This window comes from Neomonachus schauinslandi, chromosome 4 (assembly GCF_002201575.2).
Source record: "Neomonachus schauinslandi chromosome 4, ASM220157v2, whole genome shotgun sequence".
NCBI lineage: Eukaryota > Metazoa > Chordata > Mammalia > Carnivora > Phocidae > Neomonachus > Neomonachus schauinslandi.
In genome coordinates, this window is record NC_058406.1 from 21239942 (window position 1) to 21263967 (window position 24026).

Consider the following 24026-nt stretch of genomic DNA (forward strand, 5'->3'; position numbering starts at 1 on the left):
GAGAGAGAGAGAGAGAGAGAGAGAGAGAGAGAGAGAGAGAGAGAGGAAACCCCTTTGCAGTGACTGAATCTAGGCATTCACAGCCTGCTCTCCCCGGGGTTGCCGGAATACATGTGGGAGCAATTAAAAAATAATACTGGATGCATTACTGGGTATTTGCATATGTATTTTCATTCTCTCATTTAATTTTTGCCAGAGCTCTATATAAAGTTTGGGCTGTTATTAATCCCATCTTACCCCTCCCCCCCCCCGAGGGAAAGTGACTTGCCCAAAGGCACAAAGTGGTAAAACGCAGGGCCCAGACTCAACTGCTTCCAAAGCCTGAGAACTTAAGCCCCTGGGCATTATTACCTGGTGGGCAGGTGAAACTGTAAGCAGGTGAAAGGTGTGTCAATATGCTTGGGAGCCTGCATGTGCGTGTCAGCTTTCCCCATGTGTTCTACAGGGCTAGGGACTGAAGGGTCTCAAGTGTCTCGATTTCTGGTTAAAGGAACTAAAGCTTCTTCGGTGCTTTGGAGCCCACGCACCTATATCAGAAAGCATCCCCTAGATCTAGGGGCTCAGGCAGACCCTCAGCTAGACTGTTTCTTGAAGGCAGGGACCAGGGCCCTGAGGCCTAAAACAAGACCTGACTTGGAGGCTGCAGTGAATTTGGTGGGGGCAATACATTAATTTACGACCTTGATATAATATTAACATCAGGAATCATAATAAGTGCTAGCAATTTTTGGAGGCTTATGAGACTGGCACTGTTCTTAATACTTTACATGGATCATTTCATTTAATTCTCATAACAATCCTTGAGGAAAATACTTAAAAAAAAAAAGATTTATTTCAGAGAGAGCGAGAGAGAGCGTGTGGTGCGCAAGCACGAGCAGGGGGAGGGGCAGAGTGCAAGGGAGAGAATCTCAAGCAGACTCCCCTGGAGCAGGGAGCCCCACAGAGGGCTCCATGCGGGCCTCAAGCCCACGACTCTGCAGCAACCAAGAATCAGACACTGAACCGACTGAACCACCCAGGCGCCACGAGTAAAGTACTTTTATTAACTCCATTTTACAGTGGAGGAAACTGGCTTGGAGGGTTAGTAGCTTGTCCAAATCAAGGGCAGCGCTGGGGATTGAGACCTAGGCAGTTTGATTCCAGGGCCCATCTAATAGGAAGACCACTGAACTCCCAGGAAGTCACTTGCCTTTACTGGGCCTCAGTTTCCCCCATTTGCCCAAAAATGAGGTAGTGAGGGGAGCGGACTTGGACCAGTGACTATGTAAGCCTCTTCCGGTGCTGATGGACCCTAAGGAGGGGGAAAGTCTCTAACAAGAGTGGCAAGAAAGGGATGAGAGGAACAAGAACCATATTTACTGAACACCACCTATTATGTGCCAAACCTGTGCCTGGCACTTAACATATATCACTAATTCTCAGAAAAGTATTGTAAGATTTATAGTTGACGAAACTCAGATTCAGAGAAGTGACTTGCTCAAGGTCACACAAGACTAAATGGGGGGACAGGTGATCCAGGTGAGTCTCACCAGGGTCACTTCCCTAGGTTCCCTAGGACCAACTCCCTTCCTACCACCCTTCCAACCCTTAGGTTAGGGGCAGCACCACGTGGCAAATTGCATCATACTTTTGCCGTACGACGTCAGACACCACACCACCCAATCCAGGAGCTCCCTACCCAATCCTCCCCTGACCCTCGGGTCAACACGGGGCCGCTCAGAGATCGGCGTTCGCGTCAGACCGCACCTGCAGCCCCAGCCCTTTCCCGGTTGCGACGCTCGCACTTCTCGGCACCGTCTCTTCACCGCCCCGCCGATTGGCAGTTGCCTGCGCCAATCAGGAGGTCTCCCGGGTCGGGGGCGGGGCCTCACTCCAGAGTTGCCCTGTCAGTGCAGGTGGAGGCCCCCGGCGGGGCAAAGTGGCAGGAACCTCTTAAAGGGCGAGAGCGGCGGAGAGCGAGAACGCGGCCCGGCCCGGCCCGGCCAGGTCCCCGCCCCGTCCGGCCCAGGTGAGCCTGGACTGTCCGGGGGCGATCCCGGGTCCCCGGGAGGGACGGGGTGAGGGACAGATGGACCCATTCCCAAGGGCCCGTGCCGTCTCGGTAGGGGCGAGACCACGGTCTAAAGGTCAGGGGACCCTGCCCTAGAACTGGGGTCCACAGGGGCCTGGACGTCTCGAAGTTCGGGGTGCGGGGAGGGGCGCGGGCGAGAGGAGAGGGGTCCTGGAGCTCGGTCCCGGGCTGGACGCTTGCGGTTGGCGGTCCGGGCGGTCCCGGCCTGCCTGGGACGGGGGGCCCCGGGTTAGGTCTCCGCGGGCGGGTCTCTGCAGAGTGCTGCGGCCCCAGCTCCCCCCCCCCAGCCCCGCCCTGTCCTGCCCGCTTGCTCCTGCCGGGCCCGCCGCAGCGCTGGCCGGAGCGGGAGGGCGGGCGGCGCGCAGCGGGAGGGAGCCCCCCCGGGCCTGGAACCCCGCTCCCGGCCCCGGCCCTTACGTAACTGACTTTGAGTTTCCCGACTGAGGGACCTGTGACCTGGGGTGCCAGCTGTGCCAGCCAGGATGGCCCTCCTGTCGCCGCCCCGGCCCCGCACGCTCCCTTCCAGGCTTGGTCTCGGGGACTTTCCTCGGTCTCTGGTCTCCCCAGTCTCTCTGTCGCTCTCAGGTTCCTGCTTGCTCTCATCCCCCGATTCCCCGTGTCCCTCATCTCTCCTCTCTCTGCTGTCCTGTCCCTATCCGCAGTCTTTCCCCGGGAGTTTTCTCGTCTTAATGTACACTTTCTGGCAGACCCCACCTCTTTTTGGTAGAGCTAGAGTTCTCCCCTCCAGCAAATAGGAGGTGGGAACTTGTCCACACAGACCCCAGCCCAATTGCTCCAGAAGCGGGGCGGGGGGTTGGGGGGGACTGTTCCTGTAGGGTTGGTGGTGGTGGTTGGGGGGGTATTTCAAGGCCCACAGCTTCCCCGCGGTGGGAGTGGCTGAATGTGACCCCTCAAGTTCACGGACTAGGGCTGAAGGCAGCCCCTTCTCTGCTTCTGGAGCCCTTTTCTCCCGAAGGAGGAGGCAATGCCTGGCCAGGCCTGGTGCTTACGGCAGCTGGGAGTCCCTGTGAGAGCTGCCTGGTGTCAGGTCTGGGTCAGATCCTCAGCTACTGAAAGGGAGAGGGAGGGCCAGAGCACTGGCACAGAGCCCCTGAGGTTTCAGCAAGCTCCCTACCTTCACCCCAGTTACAGGCCTGGGCAGGAGGCTGGGAGTGGGGAGGGGATCAACAGGAGGAGGTCAGAGGACTTTTGCATGGGGGTAGGGGAAGCATGGAGATAGAGGTGACAGACTGTCAGGTCTGAGGAGCATGTACTGGGGTCACCCCCTGCCTTCAGTTAGGCAGACACCTCAGAAATAACTCCTGGACCCTGCTGCTGTTGGGTGCGTGTAAACAAGCTGTTATAGCAGCCACGAGGTGGGAAAGATTAATTCTGACTGGGATTGTGGAAGGAGAGACTTTGCAGAGAAGGGTGGAAGGTTTGGGAAGAAGGGGATCCAGAAGCTTTAGGGAGCAGAGAGGTGGGAGGAAAGGGGACATCAGGTGCCCTGCAGGCTTTGAATGCAGCAGAACTGGGTTTAAATCTTGGCCCTGCCACTTTGCTGTGTGACCTTGCATGAGTCACTTCCCCTCTCTGAGTCCCAGGTTCTTCCTTAGTCAATAATCCAGACCTCACAGGCATTAGCAGAATCAAGTGAGGTAATAAGTGTGCAGTGACCAGAATGATACCTGGTCTGCGAGTAGGCCAGTGGGGGTGTTTTAAGAAGGGAACGGAGTGAGGAGGTCCTGAGGTTTCCTCTGTGTATTAGGAGTCAGGCAGGGCCTGCCAGGTCCCAGCAATGTGTGAGGCAGCTGGAGCATCTGCATGAGGGGGTGATACTCAGTGAAGTAAAGAAGTGCCACACCCGTCTGTCTCCAGATCAACCCATCCCTGCACGGCCTAGACTAGGCTGGCCTCCCTCCTGTAGGTTGCAGGTGCCAACAGAAGCTCCCAGGGCTCCCAGGCTGCTGCACCTGCTAGACCGGTGGGGGTGGATGGGGTTCCTGGTAGGGCAGGGCCAGCACCCCCTCTGCAGAGTGGACCCTGGCCAGGAGCCTGGCTGGCTGTGCCGGGCAGGAATATCCCAGCCTGGCTGGGAAGTTGCTGATGCCATATAGGCCTCTGGAGGCCCAGAGCTCTACTGGCTGGGGTTGTGCCCAGCTGATGGGACCCAGACTACAGGGTGAGACAGAGGCCAGGGTGGCAGTGAGGAAGGGAGATGCAAGGAGACACCTCTGGAGGGGGAGCCTGAGCAGAGCTTCTCTGTGGAGCCAAAGAGGAACTGCATGGGTTTGTCCCTAAGCCCTTCCTGAGTACCACATATAGGTCTGCTAGCCACAGAGCTAAACAGGATACCCACAAAGGGCTCCCCATAAATGTCATGGTGGCCTGATATTTGTTGGGGGCTTGCAGAATGGATCTTTATGATAGTCCCCTGGTGGAGGTGGGGCATTTGGATTTTTCTTGGGGCCTGGGATTCTGTTGTTTAGTAAAGGGGGCAGGGTTCTACTCCCCTATAGTCTGTGGGCCCATCTCTTTTCTCCCTGGGTCTCAGTTTCTCTTTCTGTGAAATGAGAAGGTGAGATGAGCCTAGAGCCTCGAAGGGTCTTTCAGCCCCCATTATTATAACCTCCAGGACCTGGTTTACCCCACATGAAGGGGAGGGGAAGAATGGGGCAAGGACAAGGTGGAGTGTGATGGGCCTTCATGTCCTGTTCTTGGCCTGTGTTCTCTGATCATTACAGCCACGTTTACTGTGCACTGTGCTAAGCCTTTAATATGCAGCATTAACTAATATCCTTATAATCCCACGAGGGAATAGGTATTATTCCTATTTCTCAGGAGTTTAGGGAGGTGAACCTACTTGACCAAAGTCACACAGCTGGGAAGTGGCTGGGCTGGGATTTGAACCAAGGTCTGTCTGACCCCAAAGCCCAGACTCAACTGAAAGGGGAAGCCGCCATGTGGCAGGTCCCAAGACTCCCACAATGCCTAGCCTTTACCTCTGGAACCTGCCTGACCCTTACTGGGTGAGCTTGGAGCTCTGGGATATTTATTCTGGGGAGCGGGGGGACAGGCTGCGCAGGTGCCCACCAGGCCCAGTGTGGGGTGGGGGGAAGAGCAGAGGGAGCAACCTGCAGGTCAGGGCCCTACTGGGGTTTCCTCAGAGGGCCAGCCCCACCTGGCGTCTGCCCAGGTAAAAGAGCTGGGCACTGAAAGGCGACCTTGGCCCACCTTTGGACCTCAGTTTCTCCATCTATAAAACATGGGTTTTAGTAGTTGAGTGCAGACATTCCTTGGCTCATGGGTTTGTGGCTGAAGTTGGTAATGGGGTAAAAGGTGAGAGGGAGGGGCAGGGTAGCAGTGGCTGAGCCTGTGGAAGAAGAGTTTGGGTCAGGAACAGCTCGGATCCTGGGCTGGCCATTTGGTAAGTATTTCAGATGAAAGGACTGGCGTTGGACAGGTTCAGAGTCTTGTCTGGGGCTGCGCAGCTTGTATTACAGACCCCGGGGGCGGAAAAAACCAAGGGAAGGCCGGGAGAACAAAATCCAGGCAGATGCCTGCTGGAATCCTGGCTCCACCACTTAACTAGGCTTGGAGCTATGAAGGGACACACCCAAGCGCAAGCAGGGAGGAGTCCCTTCACCTCATTGTCCTATCTGTAAAATGGGAATAGTAAGAATTTTGCCTATGTCCACTTCCTGGGTCATTGTGAAGGTCAAAGGAGATGAGATATTTGTAGCATTGGGTGAGAGTGCTGTTTATTTTTCAGTCCAAAGTTGCAATTCTGGGTGCGTGTTTTGGGGAGAGGGCATTTCTGACCTCCCCTCTGCTGCACCCTGGGGACCTGCTGGAGAACAGCCCTAAAGATAGCACCACCGCTTACCAACTGGTTACCATGTGCCAGGCACCGGGACCAGAGCTTCACTTCTACTGTCTCTTTTAATCCCTACCTTGTCAGGTAGGTGGTGGCCTGACCCACACTAGGTCCCTCCAAAACCCAGACCTACAGCTCCCTGGAATGACAGTAGCTACCAGTTATGAACAGTTTACCGCGTGCCAAGCATTGTGCAAAATGTTTTCTACATATTAACTCAATCCTCACAACAACCCTGGAGGTGGGCACTAATGCTATCCCCATTTTACAGATGACTCATTGAGGCACAGAGAAGTGAAGAAGACGGGCCCCATGTCACAAAGCTAGTGAGCGAGAGCCAGGGTTTGAACCCGGGTTTGTAAGCTTCCCCGTTGAGGCACTCATCACCGTTGTAACTCATTCAGGAGTCACACGCCTGCCCCCTCCCTGCACTGTATACTCCATGCGCGCAGAGGCCACGTCTGTCTTCTTCAGACTGTATCCCCAATACCCAGCACACAGTGGGCGCTCAGTGAGTATTTGTCTACAGGGATCCTGCTGCCTCCCGTGGGCTGGGGCTGGGAGGAGCTCTGGGTATGCTATCAGATGATCAGATTGCCCACTAAGGGGGTGTCTGCCCTAGCAGAGCCCCGGGGGCAGCAGCTGGGCAGGATGTTCCCCCGGCCCAGGACGAAGAGGGGCCCCAAAGAGTGTCTTTGTTGCCTGTGTCTCACTGCTGTTCTTTGTTTCCGTGTGCCTCTGCGGTCATGGTGATGGCTCCCCGGCTTCTCCCGGCTTCTCCCCGACGGGCTGCACGACCCCACCGGCTGCTGCTGGGTGAGTCCTGGTTTGCCTAAAGACTACCTCTCGGGCTTGATTCTAATGCGTGTCCTGCAGCGCTGAGGCCACTGGGAGGTGTCCAGGAGCCTAGCGGTGGGGCGGGGGGAGGGTGACTGAGGGAGGGCATTCTGTGACGTTTGGGTCCTACCACAACCAGCTGACTTCTCTCCAGATACTTAGCACACTGGGTGTGATTTTTTTTTTTTAAAGAATTTATTTATTTAATTGACAGAGACAGCGAGAGAGGGAACACAAGCAGGGGGAATGGGAGAGGGAGAAGCAGGCTTCCCGCCGAGCAGGGACCCCAATGCCTGGCTCCATCCCAGGACCCTGGGACCATGACCTGAGCCAGAGGCCGATGCTTAACGACTGAGCCACCCGGGTGCCCAAGGGTGAGGGTTCTGTTAAGTGAGCTCTGGGTGCTCTGAACTGAAGGTGGGGCCAAGTACCACACCCATCAATCAGCAGAGAGAGGGCCTGAGCAACTAGACTCCAGGCCTCTGCTTAGGAGCGATGGAGCCTCTAGGTTTCCCCAGGAGAGAGGGGCAGCTGGGGAGGTCTGGGACTGAAGGTGGGAGGGGTTAAGAGGGACTCTGTCTCCCAGTCTGCCACTTTCCTCCCTGTGTGACCTTGGACAAGTCACTGACTTCTTTGTCTTGGAGACCTCGTCTGCCATGTGCATATCATAACACCTCCCCCACATGGGTGTGGGAAGGAGCCAGTGAGAAGTGCCCAGCACAGGGCCCTGCTTGGTAATTGTTGGTTTCCTCCCAGTGCTGAGCTTGTTCTGGGAGGGGGCCAAGTCAAGTATCCCTCTTTTTGGCTCCTTTCACCTATTTTAACTTCCCACCCAATTGGGACTACAATCCAGTAGTCAGGAGCCCCAGACTCTCCAGCAGCCTGGCCAGGGCCCTGGGCTAAGGGCTGGGCTCTACCCAGTGTGGATGCAGCTCAGTGGAGGTCCCAGTCTTTTGCTGCGGGACTTGATTCAGTAGCCTACCTTCTCTGGGCCTCCGTTGCCTCACCTCCAACATAGGGTTACTAAAGGACACTTCCCTTGAAGAATTATTTAATGAGCAAATGGGTGGATCAGGCATTATTATCACTATTACTTTTGGGTCTGGCTGAGGAGGCTCCAAGGAAGGGCCCTGGAGAATCACATCCCCTCTTGGCCTCGGGATCCCGGGAGTCTGTAGTCATCGTATGTATTATTGTCATTGGATGTTTCTTATATGCTGGGTGGGTTGTTATATGCTATTTCAGATGCATTATCTCATCTAGTCCTCCTGGTAATCCAGGCATTATGGTCCCCACTTTACGGGTGTGGGAACTGGTACTGAGTAAATCAAGTGAGTTACCCAGAGTCACATAGTTATTTAGGGGTAGACCTGGAGTTCAGACCCAAGTCTGCTCACCCCAAGGCCCTAATTCTTAGTGTAAAACTCTCTTACCTTCCCCTAGGGGGCAGAGACTGTGCCTGAGTCTGCTCTATCTTCAGCGCTCAGCAAAGGGCTGGTGAGGGCTACAGGACTGTTTCCTGAACACACACACACACACACACACACCATACCCCACCCCCCACACACACACACACCATACCCCCACTCACGCCGGTGCTCTAAGAGTCTCACAGAGAGGGGACAATAGGAAGCAGGAGAAGGCCTGATAGCATACTGGTGGAGAGTCAGACCTGGCTTAGAATTCCCTATCTATTGCTTACTAGTTGTGTGATCTTGGGCAAGACATTTAACCTCTTGGAGTCTTAGCTTCCTTATCTATAAAATAGGAATAATAAAAGAACCTATGTACCTCCTAGAGTTCTTATGAGGATTAAATAATACAATGAAGTACAAGGTGAGTACCCAATGATAGTAATTATTGTTATTATTATAGCTTTGAGTGTTATTTTAGGATTACAAAGATAGCCCTCTTGGGACAGTGGACACTGGGTCTGGGAGGGGCCTGCTGGGGACAGGCAGGTAGCAAGCTAGTCTGACAGGTTCTGAAAGACACCAGTAGGGTTAAGGGATGGAGGAGGCCTCTTGGAAATAAGAATGTACCTCCCTTTCCTAGCCATCTGCTTTCCCTCATATGCCTCTGTGCCAGGCCCTGTGCTGGGCATGGGGCACTGAAATGAATCTGTGAGGTCTCTGCCTCCCCATCCTGCCCCAGCTCAGAGTCTAGCTTGGGGGAAGGACCCAGAACTACCACCTCCACCTCTGATCGATGCACTGAAGTGTTAACTGTGACTATCTCCTCAGGCAAAGATCAGGAGAAAGGGCATCCCTAGTGGAAGGAACTGTTTTGGGTACAGTCATGACCTGCACTTGGAATGCAGCTAGAGAGACAGGCTTAGGAGAGCTAGGGGGACTTATCCCAGAGCCCGTGGGGAGCCATCGGATATGAAACATGGGAACGAAATGGTCAGGCTTATATTTTGGGAGGATTGCTTGATATGGACGATGAATGGGAGGGGAGAGGCAGGGGCAACTCCGCAGGTGAAGGGCGCTGAGATGCAGCCTGGGACTGAGCCATGAGATGGGGAGCGGTGGGTGGATGTGAGGTCTGTTTAGGACCCGAGCCAGCAGGATGTGATCATGGACTGCAGTGGGCAGGCAGGAGAGGCAAGAGGTGAGAGTGGGGTCCTAGGGTCTTTGGGGTGACGGGACCTACTGGGGTCTCTGGCTGAGGCACATGTCCAGGAGGAGGAGCCAGACCTGGATTGGGGGGTAAAGCTGCTTGTCTGTTTTGTCACCTTCTGCCTCAGTTCCCCCAGGCAGCAGTAATGTCTGAGCTGGACACTAGGGCAAGACCTCAGGCCATCGGGGCCCATGCCCCCCACTCCTGCCTTGGGGGTCACTTCTGGTGACCCTGGCTGGTCTGGCAGGGATGAGAGAGCTCTTTGGGGGTGGGGGCCAGCCAGGGGCCATGTGGTGCAGAGAAGGCCTGGCTTCTAGCTCTATCAGTGTCACTGAATGCGTGACTTCTGGAAGTCACTCCCTCTCTCTTGCCCTCCTTTTCCGCGCCTCGAGAGGACAAGAAAACCTGTTTTGCCTGCCTCACAGATTCAGTGATAAAATGCAATGTCTAGAGACAACAAATATTTATTGAGCACTGACTTCATGCTGGGTTCTGAGGGGGTTCCTGCTGTGAGCCCAGCTTCTGCATGGGCCCAGCTGAGTGGGTGGTTAACTCTTTCTAGGCATCGGGTATCTGAGCTGGGATTTGAAGGGCGAATAAGAGCTCTCTAGGCGGGCAGTGGAGGGAACAACTTTGTAAGCATGGGGAACAGCATGTGTGTGAAGGCTTAAATCCACATAATGTGCTCAGGCATGTCCGTATGTAACGTAGTTTGGTATGGCTGGAACAGAAAGGGTGAGGTGATGCTGTGATGGGAGAGGAGGCTGGGCAGGGGAGCAGGGCCCAGATCATGCAGGGCTTTGGGGACGGTCACTTTGGAGGTGATCATGCTCAGAACTGCCTGCTCTCCTGGGACTGCTAGGGCCCTTTCCATCCTACTCCCCCCATCTCCCCATCTCTCCCCAACCCCAGTCAGTCCCAGTGACTGCCTCACTGGGGAGTCAACAACCTGGACTCCCTGCCGGCTCTGCCGATGATGAGCTGTGTGGCCGGCCCTTGTCACCTGCCCTGTCTGCACCACTTTTCACCTCAGGAAAATGGGGACAGCAGGCCCTCCTCATGGGGAGGGGCGGTGGCTTCAGTGAGATAATCCTCACCGGTGGCCTTGCACAGTGTCTCCATGTAATAGACAACCACAAAAAGGGGCTCCAGTTCAGTCCTCAGTATTTGGATTCCTCAGTCTCTTTGGTCCCACCCGCTTGCTTCCCCCGCCTCTCCTGGCAGCCGGCTCTGGCCAACAAAGGGAGGAAAGGATTAAGAAACAAGCCCAAATCTCCAGAGGGGTCCTGGCTCACTGCCCAGCTCGCCCCCATCTGCCCCTTGCCCCCCTTGGCCTCAGGCCCAAGGACTCTCAGTCTTGAGACCTGGGCTCCCCCCAACTCCCCACCCCAGGGGCCCCTTCCTGGCTGGAGGCCAAAGCCAGCAGCAGCCTTGAAACAGGGACAAATATTTTGAAAATCTGTGGCTTTATTTTTTTTCCCCTGGAAGCTGATAACCAGGCCCTTTTTCTTCTGGGTGACAGGGAGAAGAGTAAGTGTGGTGTCCCGTATCTGTGGGAGGCCCTAAAGTCTGGGCAGAACTGGACCTGAGCCTCCTGGAGTTTACAGTAGAGGCTGCTGACCAAGTCCTTGTTAGTACAGATGCAGGAACCCCAAATCCGAGTGGGTGGCTGATGGTGCAAGGTCACGCAGCAGGGACCCAGGTCTTGAGACCCTTTTTGTGCTACCCTACGAATGGGTGTGATGTGGGGACCTTGGCTGTCACTTCACTTTTCTGAGCCTCAGTTTCCTCTGCTGTAAAATGGGGCTGATTTTACTGTGAGGATTGGCAATGACGTAGATAAAGCTCTTAGTCCAGTGCTGAGCGCTGTGAGGCTTCAGTGGTCGGTCCGTAGTGTTAATGCTATTATAAATGCTGCCTCTAAGAACCTTCTTCTTCCTGCCTCTTCCCAGTCTAGGGACTTCAGACAGTTTCTTGTTGAACAAATGACACCCAGTGAACCGGTTTCAAAGCCAGAGGCTCAGCATCTTTTACCCTCCTCCCCTGCTCCCCCTCTTCTGGTTGGCTGGAACACTCTAGCCTCACCCTCGGCCTGGTTTTGGCCCCTGCCCCCAGCCCATCCTGCCCTCCTGGCACCTAGCCTGCATCGTCTCTCTTCCAGGAACCACATGAGAACAGTTTCCTTCTGCCCTGCCTCTGGTTAATGCCACTGCGAGCACTTTGGGAAAGCAGAGTCGGAAGGGTCTTGCCTGACCCAGGCCGAGGCTGAGGGGGCTGAGGTGGAGGGTGAGCTCGCTGGAACTGTCCTCCGTGAGCTGGGGCGACACAAAGACTTCTGCAGAGGTGGGGAAATGGGTAGGCAAAGAAGAAAAAAACCTGGTCCACAGCCCCCATGTGGTGGAATAGAAGGGCTGCTGGACTGGGGGCTGGTGGGCCGCACCCCTCCCCCAGCTCTTCACTTGCCCTCGCTGAGCCTTCGTTTGCTGGTTTATAAAAAGAAGGCAATGGATTGATGTCAGAGGTTTCTACTAATATTATAGGATTAAAAGAAGGGATTTGGGAGCCGACAGACCTCGGTTTAAATCCCAGCTTTACCACTTACCAACTGTGGGACCTCTAGGGAATTCTACCTCCGAGAGCGTTAGTTTTCTCACTAATAACATGGGAAAAATATTAGCACCTTCTCTTAAGATTACCTAAGGGGGGCTTTTGGGGCTAAATTAGGAAATTCAGGTAAATACTCAGTCCATAGCTGGCACATTGGAATTACTGTTGTTGTTGTTATTCTATGATTAGTAGAGACAAGAAGGCCGGTCTGCAAACAGTTCATTGAGAGGGCAGGGCTTGAGAAATTCATTCGTTCATTCATTCATTCATTCACTCACTCAACAGATACTTAGGATTTGCATGGGGAGGACACAAAGAAGAGAAACAGGGAGGCGCCAGCAGGCTGGGGTCAAACAGACCTGCCCATTCTAGCTGTGTGATGTGGATCAGTTACTTCTCTTCTTTGGGCCTCACTCCCTTATCTGGGAAATGGTGAGATGGTGAACCTAATCTTTGCCTCCAGAGTTGTCATAAGGCTTAAGAGAGTTCAAGTACACAGTGGGTGATCAGTCTGTGTATGATTCCTTTCCTCTCCCAGTGCTGTTAATGACTGGGTCTATGATCTCAGGCAAGTCCTTAAATACACTGGGCACACTTCCACCCCAGGGCCCTTGTACTTGCTGTTCACTCAGCTTGGAACTCTCTACCCCCAAATACTTTCATGACTTGCTCTCTCATGTCCTTAATTTTTTTTTGTTTGTTTGTTTAAATGTCACCTTCTCAGTAAGGCCCTTCCTATCTTATTTTAAAAGGTAAGACCCTTTCCTGCCACAACACAAACATTCCGTCTTCCCTCCAGGCCTATTTTTTTCTCTCCATAGCACTTATCATTCTTTGACATACTGTATTTTAGTGAACATTTGTTTATTGTTTGTCTCTCCCCGCCACCATTGGAATGGTAAGCTCAGTGGTGACAGTGATTTTTGTCTGTCTGGTTCAGTGTTATATCCCCTGTACCTAGAAGAGTGCTTGGCTCATAGTAGGTGCTAAATAAATATTTGTGGAGTGAATTAATGAATAAATGAAGCCTCTTCTCTCTGGGTCTGGCACTATGCTATGCAGATAAATAATTCTCAATAAGTAATTGTATGAGTGGCCATCATCCTCTCCATTTGCCAGATAATACTTTGGCTGGGTCAACAACACTAAAGCCCTTTCGCTTCTGACATTTTCTGCCAGGGCATCAGTTTCAGTTGGAGTGCCCAAATCTTTTGTTCCTGAGCCTGAGCTATGCAGAATTTCTAGTTGGGGCTGTTTGGCTGTTGGGCCCACAATGCTTATTATGTCATTATTGGTAATTAGCACGTAGGCCCAGAGGATTGAGCTTTTTGTTTTTCAGCAGAAATCACAGCAGAGAGCTGTGCCAGCCGGGGAAGCCCAGGCCTCGTGCAGCTTCCTCTGTAACTACCCCCTTCCCAGCCAGGGGTGCATGGCTTAGGCAGACCAAGAGAGAGGTGTCCAAAGCTCTGGGCACCTGGGTAACCAGCTCACCACTGTCTTCCCTTGGTAGTATCCTGCAAAGTTTCTCCTCCACACCCTCAGCTCTCTCTGCCTGGTATAGAAGGGGGGGTGGTTCCCCAATTTCCCTGGGGGAGCTAGGTATAAGGTTTCTAAATATCTAGTGGACAGGGGCATTTTCTGATGCTCAGGATTCAGTATTATGGGTGAGGGAAGTAACCCCGGGTTTAAGACTCAGGGGCCTGGGTTTAAGTCCCTGCTTAGTTGCTTGGTTGTTGGGTCACCATAGACAACTCACTATCTCTTGCAAGGCCTCACCTTTCTCATCTGTCAGAGATAGAGACACCTACCTGGCCTCACTGGAAAGAGCGGGATAGTGTAGTGGGCAAAGGATAGGGTTCTGGAGTCAGACGAACTTGGCTTCCCAACTATGCCCCTCCCTGGCTACATGACACTGGGCAACCTGCCTCATCTCTCTGACTTCAGTTCCAAAGCTATAAGATGGTGTTAAAATAGTACCCACTCCACAGGGTTGTTGTGAAAATTAAATAAGAGAAGGCAGGTAAGTACTGAGGCATCTAGCGAGTACACTGTACATCTTTTTTTTTTTTTTAAGATTTTATTTATTTATTTGACAGAGAGAGACACAGTGAGAGAGGGAACACAGGGGGAGTGGCAGGCAGTGGGAGAAGCAGGCTTCCCGCTGAGCAGGGAGCCCGATAAGGGGCTCGATCCCAGGATCCTGGGATCATGACCTAAGCCGAAGGCAGACGCTTAATGACTGAGCCACCCAGGCACCCCTACACTGTACATCTTTGCTGGTATTAGTACAATGACCATTGTGGAAATGCAGGCAATCTGTAAACTGGAAGAAGAGTGCTAGCAATAAAGCCAGGCAGATGTGGATTTGAATCCAGTCTTGGACACTTATTAGCTGGGTGATCTTGGATAAGTGTTTTGCTTCCTCATCTGTAAAATGGAAATTATAGTCATGCCTTCCTCAAGGGACTATTGTGAAGGTTCACTGACGTACTGTATATAAAAAGTACTTGGTACACAGTGTTTGGCACATGTTTTCTGCATATTATAGATGAGGAAGAGAAGAGAAGGGACTTTCATAGACTCAACTTGGCATCTCAGTGGTGGAACTTTGATTTGAACCCAGATCTGCTTGCCTCAACAGCTCACATTCCTTTTACCTCTTCTTGCCATCACCCATTTATGGGATGACGGTAATGGTGACTGTTCTTATGGTTTGGGACTCATCTCGTTCATTCTGCGACCCCCAGTGCCTATAGGAAGGAGGTGCTCAGGCCTGCCTGCTTTCCTGTGGCTCCTCCTCTGCCCTCTCCTCGGTGAGGGTTGGGCCAGGCTGACTTTACCCGTTTTATTTATTTTATTATTATTATTTTTAAAGATTTTATTTATTTATTTGACAGAGAGAGACACAGCGAGAGAGGGAACACAAGCAGGGGGAGTGGGAGAGGGAGAAGCAGACTCCCAGATGAGCAGGGAGCCCGATGCGGGGCTCGATCCCAGGACCCTGGGATCATGACCTGAGCTGAAGGCAGACGCCTAACGACTGAGCCACCCAGGCGCCCCTGACTTTACCCGTTTTAGAAGGGGCTCAGCTAGCTGGTGGCACTGAATCTCTCCCCTTGTTTCTTGGGAAACCCTCTAGACCTAGAGGATACCTGGCCCTGGGGAGAGAGAATTAATGGGTTAAGCTTGAGTGAGCCGGAGGCTTTGCTGGATCAGGGTCATTAGGCTCACTCCAGCTGGCGAGAGAAGGGGGTTGGGGAGGGTCAGGGAGGCCAGATCCTTGTGTCCTCTCCTTGAATGTCCTAGGGCTATAGTCAGAAGCAGCCACAACACCCTTTCCCTGGGGTCTTGGGACAGAGGTTGGGGTTGCTCATTCATAACATTTCCAAACTGCTTTTCTGAGAGTGATATGGAAGCAGCAGAGGACAGTGGTATCAGACAGACCTGGTTTAAGCTGTGTGATGTTGGGCAAATCACCTCACATTTCTGGGCTGTGGTTTTTCAACTGCAGTTGAGGGTAACATTACTTTGTAGGATCGCTATGAGGCTTAACGCGATGAATGCATATAAAGTACTTAGAATGTGCCCTGCACTCAGTAAATACCTAATAAATGCAGTTGTCATTATTCTTATTAATAAGTTATCTCTAAGGGCCCTTCCAGCTCAGACATTCCTAGGTTTTTATGGCTGTAGAATTTAGTTTGGCCTGCAGCTTTGGAAGGGAAATGTAGGTGGGCTCAGAAGAAGGCAGGGAACAGAATCCTGTAGTAAGGGTCAGAAGACTTGTGCTCAAGTCTGGGCTCGCTACTCTGATGTGTGACTTCGAACAAGTCCCTTCCAGTTCTGCACCCACTTCCCAATCTGTTTAAAAGTTAGCAGCTTGGGCTTGATGATCTCTAAGGGCCTAGCCAATTCTAACATTTTATGAATTGAGAAGCCTAGAGAAGTGTCTTAGCTACCATCTACTGGGTCCTCTTACACTTTCAACTTCCTTCCCTTCTGCCCCTTGTTTCTTGGAGTGTCTTCACAGCAGAAAGGACATAACTCGCCAACTCCAATGTATGTATTTCAGTCACATTTTTTGTTCTTAATGTGCTTTAGGACCAAGCTTAATGCAATTTTTGCAAGCAAAGGTCATCGTGTCATAGAGGTCAAAGCATGCTCTGTGTTTTCTTTCTTTCTTTTTTTTTTAAAGATTTTATTTATTTATTTGACAGAGAGAGAGAGAGACAGCGAGAGAGGGAACACAAGTAGGGGGAGTGGGAGAGGGAGAAGCAGGCTTCCCGCTGAGCAGGGAGCCCGATAAGGGGCTTGATCCCAGGATCCTGGGATCATGACCTGAGCCGAAGGCAGACGCTTAACGACTGAGCCACCCAGGCACCCCGCTCTGTGTTTTCAAATACAAAAGACAAGGTATTGTATAAAATTACTGCATATGCTGATTTCTTTGGCCTTTATCTCAAAAATGACCAGAACAGGCAGCCTTGTATGCAATAATTAAAAAAAAAAAATGCCTGCAGTCTATGCATCCTAAAAAAATATCATACGTATGCTTAGATAAAAGGATGTTTGTGGAGTAAAAGAGATAAAGATGGGCAATAAACCTAAATGTTGGACATCTGGGTTAACTAAATTATGGTATATCCACTTGAGGGCACTGTTAGAAATGGTGATGCAAATGTCACACTATATTATTAGGTGGAAAAACTCAGTCCCAAAACAGTATGATTTAAATTTGAAAAAAGCATTAGGTTGAACTATACACAGTGGCTGCTGCTTGACCATTTTTAACTTATACAATCAGCAATTTCATATGACTTAATTTAATATACAGAAAAAGTATTCATGTAAGAGAAGGTACTAGAAGGGAAGTCCCCCACCAAAATATTGATGGTAGTTATTTCTGGTTGATGATTTTGTGGTGATATAAATTTTTTTCTTCTTATTTAACTATATTTTCTTCCTTCCTTTTTTTCTTTTTTTTAAATAAAGATTTCATTTTTAAGCAATCTCTACACCCAACCTGGGGCTCCAACTCACAACCCTGAGACCAAGAGTCACATGCTCCACTGACTGAGTGGAGCCCCTTATTTAACTATATTTTCTATGAATAAATTCAAGTACTACTACTAAAAATAATTGCCTAGAAAGGCATACCACTGTATGAACAGTAATTTTCCATATCATAGCCTGTTTATCATTTGTATTTAAAAGGTCTAAAATGACTGCAATTTTATGACCATGGGCAGGATGGAAAGACCACGCTACTTCATGTACTTTTGTTACGAGGATTGGTTTTTATTCACTAGTGACTGTTCAGAACACTTTGTTGGCAGGCCCAGCTTTTCAAAATCCTCTTCATCTCTTGCCACCCTGCACAACAGACAAATGTTTTCCATGAGCCCTGTCACTGGGGCGTAAGGCTAGCTGTGTCCCTAATCCGCCCACGTCCCAGATTTGGGAATGGTTCAGACTCCCAACTGTTTCCCCCACTCTACCCCCACTCTCTCCCAACCTCATCTCTTCCAGGTCATTGGAGGCCCCAGCTACCATCCCTGGCCTTCCCCACTGGTTACCACCTAATTTCACCCTCTTCTGTGTAGCTGGTGTTTGAGCTCAGTTTGCAATGGGAAAGGATTAGGACCCTTTCAAACCATCTTTTTTCTTCCTTTCTTTTTTTTTTTTCTTAGGGCCCTTGACCGCTCCAGGGGCTGACAGGCAGCTAGCAGGGCTTGTATTCCCTAGGAAGGAACAGGAGGGGTGGTGGAGGAGGCAGTGGTGGGCTCAGCTGGCAGGCGGGATAGAGATGGCCCCTAAAGACCCCAACCTGGGGTTTGGAGTATGGCACAACCGCCACCCAGATGTGAGCATGACGCAGGCAGGCAGGGAGCTGAGTTTCTGCCTGGAAAATCAGCCTCAGGGATGGTGCTTGGGACCTTTACCCTTGGGACCCAGGGGCTGCCTCTGCAGGGTGAACTGGAACTGGATGTCTGGTTTGCAGAGGCCTCTTCTGAGAGGGCAGCTGGGCACATGACTACGGGTAGTTTGGGTAGTTTCTCTGCCTTCAGACTGGGCATTACTTATCCCCCCACTCCCTACTATGTGGTGGGCCCAGCTACACTCAGGGGTTGAGCACTTCGCCTAATAGGTGATGGTATATAACCTAATTAATAACAAAACCAGTCATGTATGCATAATACTTTAGACAAAGCCCTTTCATCTCCAGGCTAAGAACTGAAAGTGAAGACTGGAATTCAGGTCTTTGTGATTCTAAAGCCTATGCCAACAGTTTTTGGTGTGGTGTTGCAGAGCACTCTGAATATGAGTGGTTTATACCTGCCTTAGTCTAGCTATTTTTTTCTTAGCCTGAGACCCACTCCTTTTTTTCAGGGTGATGATTGCTAAGTACTACATACTCCATTCATCCAAACAAGCCTTTTTAAATATGATGTGTCATTGGCTAGCACTTCAAAGCATAGAGACTATTGGTTTTTATGAATCTGAATTTGCTGGATAACGTAGTGGTCATGCCGAGCCATCTGGTGATTGATTTTCAGGATTTATCCTTCTTGGTACCAGATTTCCAGGTCTGATATGGAGGAAGCCTCTTAGGCACAGACATGGTAGGGTAGAGTTCCCTGAATCAAAAGTATGGCTTAACCTGAGAACCTGAGGCAGGGGACCAGAATATTCAAGAATAGGTTCTTCACCTCAAGTACACAGAATGACCCTAGCCAAGTCACCTGACCTTACTAGGCTTCAGCGTCCTATCTATAAAATGGGGATAATTTTGTTCACTTGTTCAACAAATATTGAGTATGCACTGTTCTGGAAAATGAATAAGAGGGGCAAAATCCCTCTCCTCTTGTCATTTAGTGGATCTAAACTGCAAAAATGTATTTAGAGGAGCAACAAATAATTAAATATATAGAAAGTCAGGTAGAAGTAAGGACTATGAAGCAAATTAAAGCAGGGCAAGGTGAAAATAAAATCTTAAAAGGGGGTGGTGGTGCCTGTCTGGCTCAGTTGGTAGAGCATGTGACTCTTGTTCTCGGGGTTGTGAGTTCGAGCCCCATGTTGGGTGTACAGATTACTTAAAAATAAAATCTTAAAAAAAAAAAAAAAAGCAGGGCAAGGGTGTGTGGGTGGAGGCTGTTTTAGATAGGGTAGTCAGGTAGTCCTCAAGTGGTTCACTTAGGATGTTTCAAACAGATAATTCATGCAATGTGCTCAGCTCAGTGCTGACAACGATTGAGAGCTTAACAAACATATTATGTCAGCCTGCTCCACACCTCTCAGTCCATATCTTAGTCTCTGAATAGCAGTAATAATGAACACTTTTGTAGATCTTACTATGAGCTAGGTACTGTTCTAAGCCCTTTACATATTTTAACTGATTTAATTCTTACAATAACTCTTATGAGGTAGAACTATCATTATCCCCTTTTATGGGGCTAGAAACAGACACAGAGAAGTCCGAACAATGAGGGAGGGCTGGAGGCTGGGAATTGAACCCACGTGTCTGTTTCTAGAGGCTGAGCTGCTGATGGGAGGAGGCTGTGATCAGATACCCGCAGAGGGTGAAGCTTGCATAGGCAGGTTCTGATGTCAGATGGCCTGGCTTCTTATCCTGGCAGGTCAGAGGTCTAAGCCTCTCTGCCTCAGTGTCTTCATCTCTAGAATGGGAATACCAGAACCTATCTTACCTTATAGGGACCTTGCTTAAAACATGAGCCTTCATTCTGTTCTGTGGGGTCCCAGCCTTTTCAGAGTCTAGCTTGGCAGGGAGTGTGAAGGGTCAAGGGGCCTCTGAAACTTCTGAAAGGAAATAAAGGCACATCAGGCTGTCAGAGCAACCTTAAGTTCAGCTGGAGCACAGACCTCGGAAGCTAGGTCTTTATGATTTTGAGGGTGCCAAGGTGGAATTAGGAGACCCTTAAATGCAAAAGACAGGTGAAATCTTGGCGTGGCCACGACATTCAGCTTCCGTGTTGGGCCTTACACGGCTGCCAGGAAAGGTAAGGCCTCCACGAATGTCAAGGTGTGAATGGCGCCTAGACACCATCAAGTTAGTAGATGGGGAAACTGAGGCCCAGAGAACCTGAGTGACTTACCCAAGGTCATGAGGTGCATTAGTGGGCAGTCAGCCCTGGGCTTTCCTTGAGGCTTTCAAATCTCGGCCTCTTACCTGGGCCTCCTCCCGGCGGAGAGGGCCTCACCTCGGTTCCGGGCACTAGCTGCCTCATTCCCCACGTGGGTGCTGCAGGGGCCGGGAACACCCGGACTCCAGGGCGAGTTCGATGCGCTTGCGCACACGCGGCCAGCCCCTTGCCTTTTCCCCTTTTTCCTTCCCCTCCCCGACCCTTACCCGCCTAGTGGAGGGGGAAACTAGAGGAGCCCAGAACTTGTCCTCAGCCAATGGGCTGACGGGCCGCGGGCCCGGCCCCCTCCCTCCCTCAGGCGCCGTCCAATAGAAATTTACTACAATGTTGTGGCGAACGGAGGGGGAGGGGCGCGCGCAGGCTGGCTGGCTGCGGGCCGGGCGGCCTCTCCTCACGGAGGGAAGGCGGGAGGGCGCGCGCCGGGGCCGACTGCTCGCTCGCTCACTCGCTCGCTCGCTCCCTCCCTCCCTCCGCCGGTGGGTTAGTCAGTCAGTCAGTCCGCCAGCAGCCGGCGGGCCCGCGAGCCGCAGAGGGCCCGAGTCTCGGCGCCGGCGCCTTCTCCTGCCATTGTTCGTCGGGCTTCTGCAGCGGCGGGCTCGGGAGCCCCGGCCCCGGGGACCACTGGTGAGGCGAGGCGGCTGCGGCGCGCGAGCGGGGTTGGGCGGGGGGGAGGGGGGGCGCGGAGCTGTCCCCGAGGGGACGGTCCTGGCGGCCGCGGCGGCGCCGCAGCCTCTTTGTCTGCAGCCCCCCGCAGGCCCCGGGCCGGGGGCGCGGGCTCCGGGGCCTCCGCGCGCCGGAGGCTGAGGGGCTGCAGCCGGGACGCGGCTGGCCCGAGCAGAAAGAGGCGGGGGCTGCGCCGAGGGAGCGTTGCAAAGTTGGGCTTGGGGTCTGTTTTTGACGAGGTCTGCCAATCACTGTCCACCGGCAGGAGCCTTGGAAGGAAACCAAATCGAGGAGGATTGCGGGTTCCGGGCGGCGAAGGTGTTGGGTGCAGCCGCAGAGCAGTTTCTTCGTGGCCAGGTGGCTGGGCTGTCTGGAGAAGTCTGGCACGATCTGAGGGCTGGAGGGGGCCCTGGAAGGACTGTGAGGCCTTCCCGCCCGAGACACCCGCCCCACTGAAAGAATTCTCCCGACCCCGAGGGCTCTGCCGCGCTCCGCTTAGTCTTCGCGGTTCCCAGTGACCAAAGGGTTAAATCTATTCTCTCAGCATCGTGACCTCCTTTTTCAGTTCCTGCATCTGTCGGCTTGGAAGTATTTCCTCCTGCTTGCTGGGCTGCTTCTACCTGTGGGGGGGCTGGATGTAGGCTCGCCCTGCGAGAGGCACCACCCGGCGATTGTTCCGGGTGGGGGCTTGCCAGACCAGGTCCATCCGCCCCAGGAACGCGCGTTCTGTGGAGAGAAAGTGATCTCACGTGCAACAAATTGCTGACGGATTGGTTTCTGGCCACATGATAGCCACTGTCATCCTGTTGTCCCTCTAACTGTGCCCTACCATGAATGCTAGTCTGTGGGGACTTGTCTTTTTCTGGCACGTACTGCTGATTAGGAGATAGGTGTTTTGTTTTGTTTTTTTAAGAGGTGCCGAGCCCCTTTTTTAGTAGTCTGGGTGATTTCACAGCTGCTATTTTGTTCTTTCTGTTTTTAGGGGAAAATTGCAAGAAATGGTTATGTCTTGTGTCTTGGATATTATTATAGTGGATTTATGCTGTCTTGAGGATACACTGTATATGCTGTTGCTCACTACTGTTTTCTGTATTCTCTGTCCTGGCAAAGATTTTAGTTGGTTTACGCTTTTATTTATTTTTATTTTTTAAAAAAGATTTTATTTATTTATTTGACAGAGAGAGAGAGAGCGCACAAGCAGGGGGAGAGTAGGCAGAGGGAGAAGCAGGCTCCCCGCTGAGCAGGGAGCCCTATGTGGGCCTGGATCATCCCAGGACCCTGGGATCATGACCTGAGCCGAAGGCAGACGCTTAACCAACTGAGCCACCCAGGCGTCCCTGGTTTATGCTTTTAATCAAGCAGTTGATATACATATCCCCCTTACTTTTTGTGGAAACTTGATGTACTCTTCATTTACCTTTTCTGTAAGTTGGAAACATCGTAAGTTCTTTGCCAGCTGTATAATTTTTGGTTTTGTGAATAGTTTCTTGGAGTGTTATTAATATAATCCATGTAGAGTAAGCAGCAGGATATCAGGCACACAGTTAGCACTCAATAAATGACAGATAAAAAAAATGGTTATAACTGAATGGTTATAACAGATTGCCTTGGAATCAAGGTGCTAATTCAGAGTGCTTTCTACAAGAAGGTTATAATTAAGGTAAACACAGGAGTTATTCATTTCTCTGGGGGAAACTGAAGTAGGATATTTCTTTGCCACTATTAAAAGTGAACTCACTGGCAAACCCAAGCACAGTGTGCTAACCTTTTGATTTCTCTTTCTTCTAGTAACAAAACCACACTTTTTCCCCTTATATAATTGAATTCAGGCTTGGAAATAAATGTTTTTAATTTTTAGGCCTCACCAAATTTCTCCCGACATTTATACTCGTGTTTTATACCAAATATACCAAATATCTTTTTTTTTTTTTTTTAAGATTTTATTTATTTGACAGAGAGACACAGCGAGAGAGGGAACACAAGCAGAGGGAGAGGGAGAAGCAGGCTTCCCGCTGAGCAGGGAGCCCGATGCGGGGCTCGATCCCAGGACCCTGGGATCATGACCTGAGCCGAAGGCAGACGCTTAATGACTGAGCCACCCAGGCGCCCCCCAAATATACCAACTATCTTATAGATAAGTCCCCAATCTACCTTTCTACCTTTATTCTCCTTATTACTTGTATTTTTCAACCAAGAAGAACTGTTCAGTAATAACTCGTGCTTTCCCATCCGTGTGTCTTTGGCTATGCAGTTCCATATATGTTCTTCCTGACTGTTTTCAGGTCTTTTACCTTAAAAATGCTCCGTATTGGTAATTTGAAGTATAGGGAAAAGTTCCATATGTGGAAGGAACTTGATGGAATTTTTTGTTTTGTTTTGAATTTTCTTAAGAGATTCATTTGTATGGCCAGCTAGTTCAGTTTTCTTTAGCTGGTGTTTATTAAAAGGATTTAGGTCCTAAGTGTCCCATCGATATGTGTAGCCCTTAGTAGTAGATGATGGCCGATGGTGCATTAAGAAAACTACTTAGGGCTTCCATTCTACTCAGAGCTAAGAGCTCTCTACCAGTCGATGAGTTTAAGTTTAATGCTTGGAAACTCTGGCTGTCAGCAAATAGGCTAAGCTAATAGAAATAGACTAAGCTAGGGGCGCCTGGGTGGCTCAGTCGGTTAAGCGTCTGCCTTTGGCTTGGGTAGTGATCTCAGGGTCCTGGGTTGGAGCCCCGCATCGGGCTCCCGCTCAGCGGGGAGCCTGCTTCTCCGTCTCTCTCTGCAGCTCCCTCTGCTTGTTTTCTCTCACGCTGTCTCTCTCAAATAAATAAATAAATAAATAAGAAATAGACTAAGCTAACAGACCCATCTTTTAGGTCAGTCTCTTGCTTGCTTTATGTATCTCTTCTCTTCTCTTGGTGGTCTAAGGGTCAACATTTCCTTAATGTTTGTTAAACACTCAAATCATGTTTGTTGTTCTCAAGTAGTAGATATGTTGAACAAACCTGTTTTAAACTAGGCTTATACTCAATATAAAATATAAAATAACATAATATAATAATTTATATATTAGCAAAGTAATGCACAAATTTTCCTCTTGGCAAATACAGAGAGAGAAAGAGCATATTTAAAAGTGCTTTTATCTTATCTTTCTTTTTTCCTTATGAAACACTTCTAAGCTGGGACGCCTGGGTGGC

General features: G+C 50.9%; 1 protein-coding gene across 12 annotated transcripts in view; it reads left to right on the forward strand.

The window, feature by feature from the left end:
- Positions 1–1900: 1900 nt before the first annotated feature.
- Positions 1901–24026, forward strand: part of EPB41 (erythrocyte membrane protein band 4.1) — a 199330-nt gene continuing 177204 nt past the window's right edge. For 9 of the 12 annotated variants that reach the window (XM_021684161.1, XM_021684165.1, XM_021684163.1 and 6 more), the window contains exon 1: positions 20603–20800. The gene's annotated coding sequence lies outside the window, so the exon portion shown is untranslated. Of the gene's footprint in view, positions 2009–6443; positions 6460–20602; positions 20801–24026 lie in introns of those variants that run through there. The other 3 variants (XM_044914445.1, XM_021684167.1, XM_044914446.1) reach the window with 2 other exon arrangements.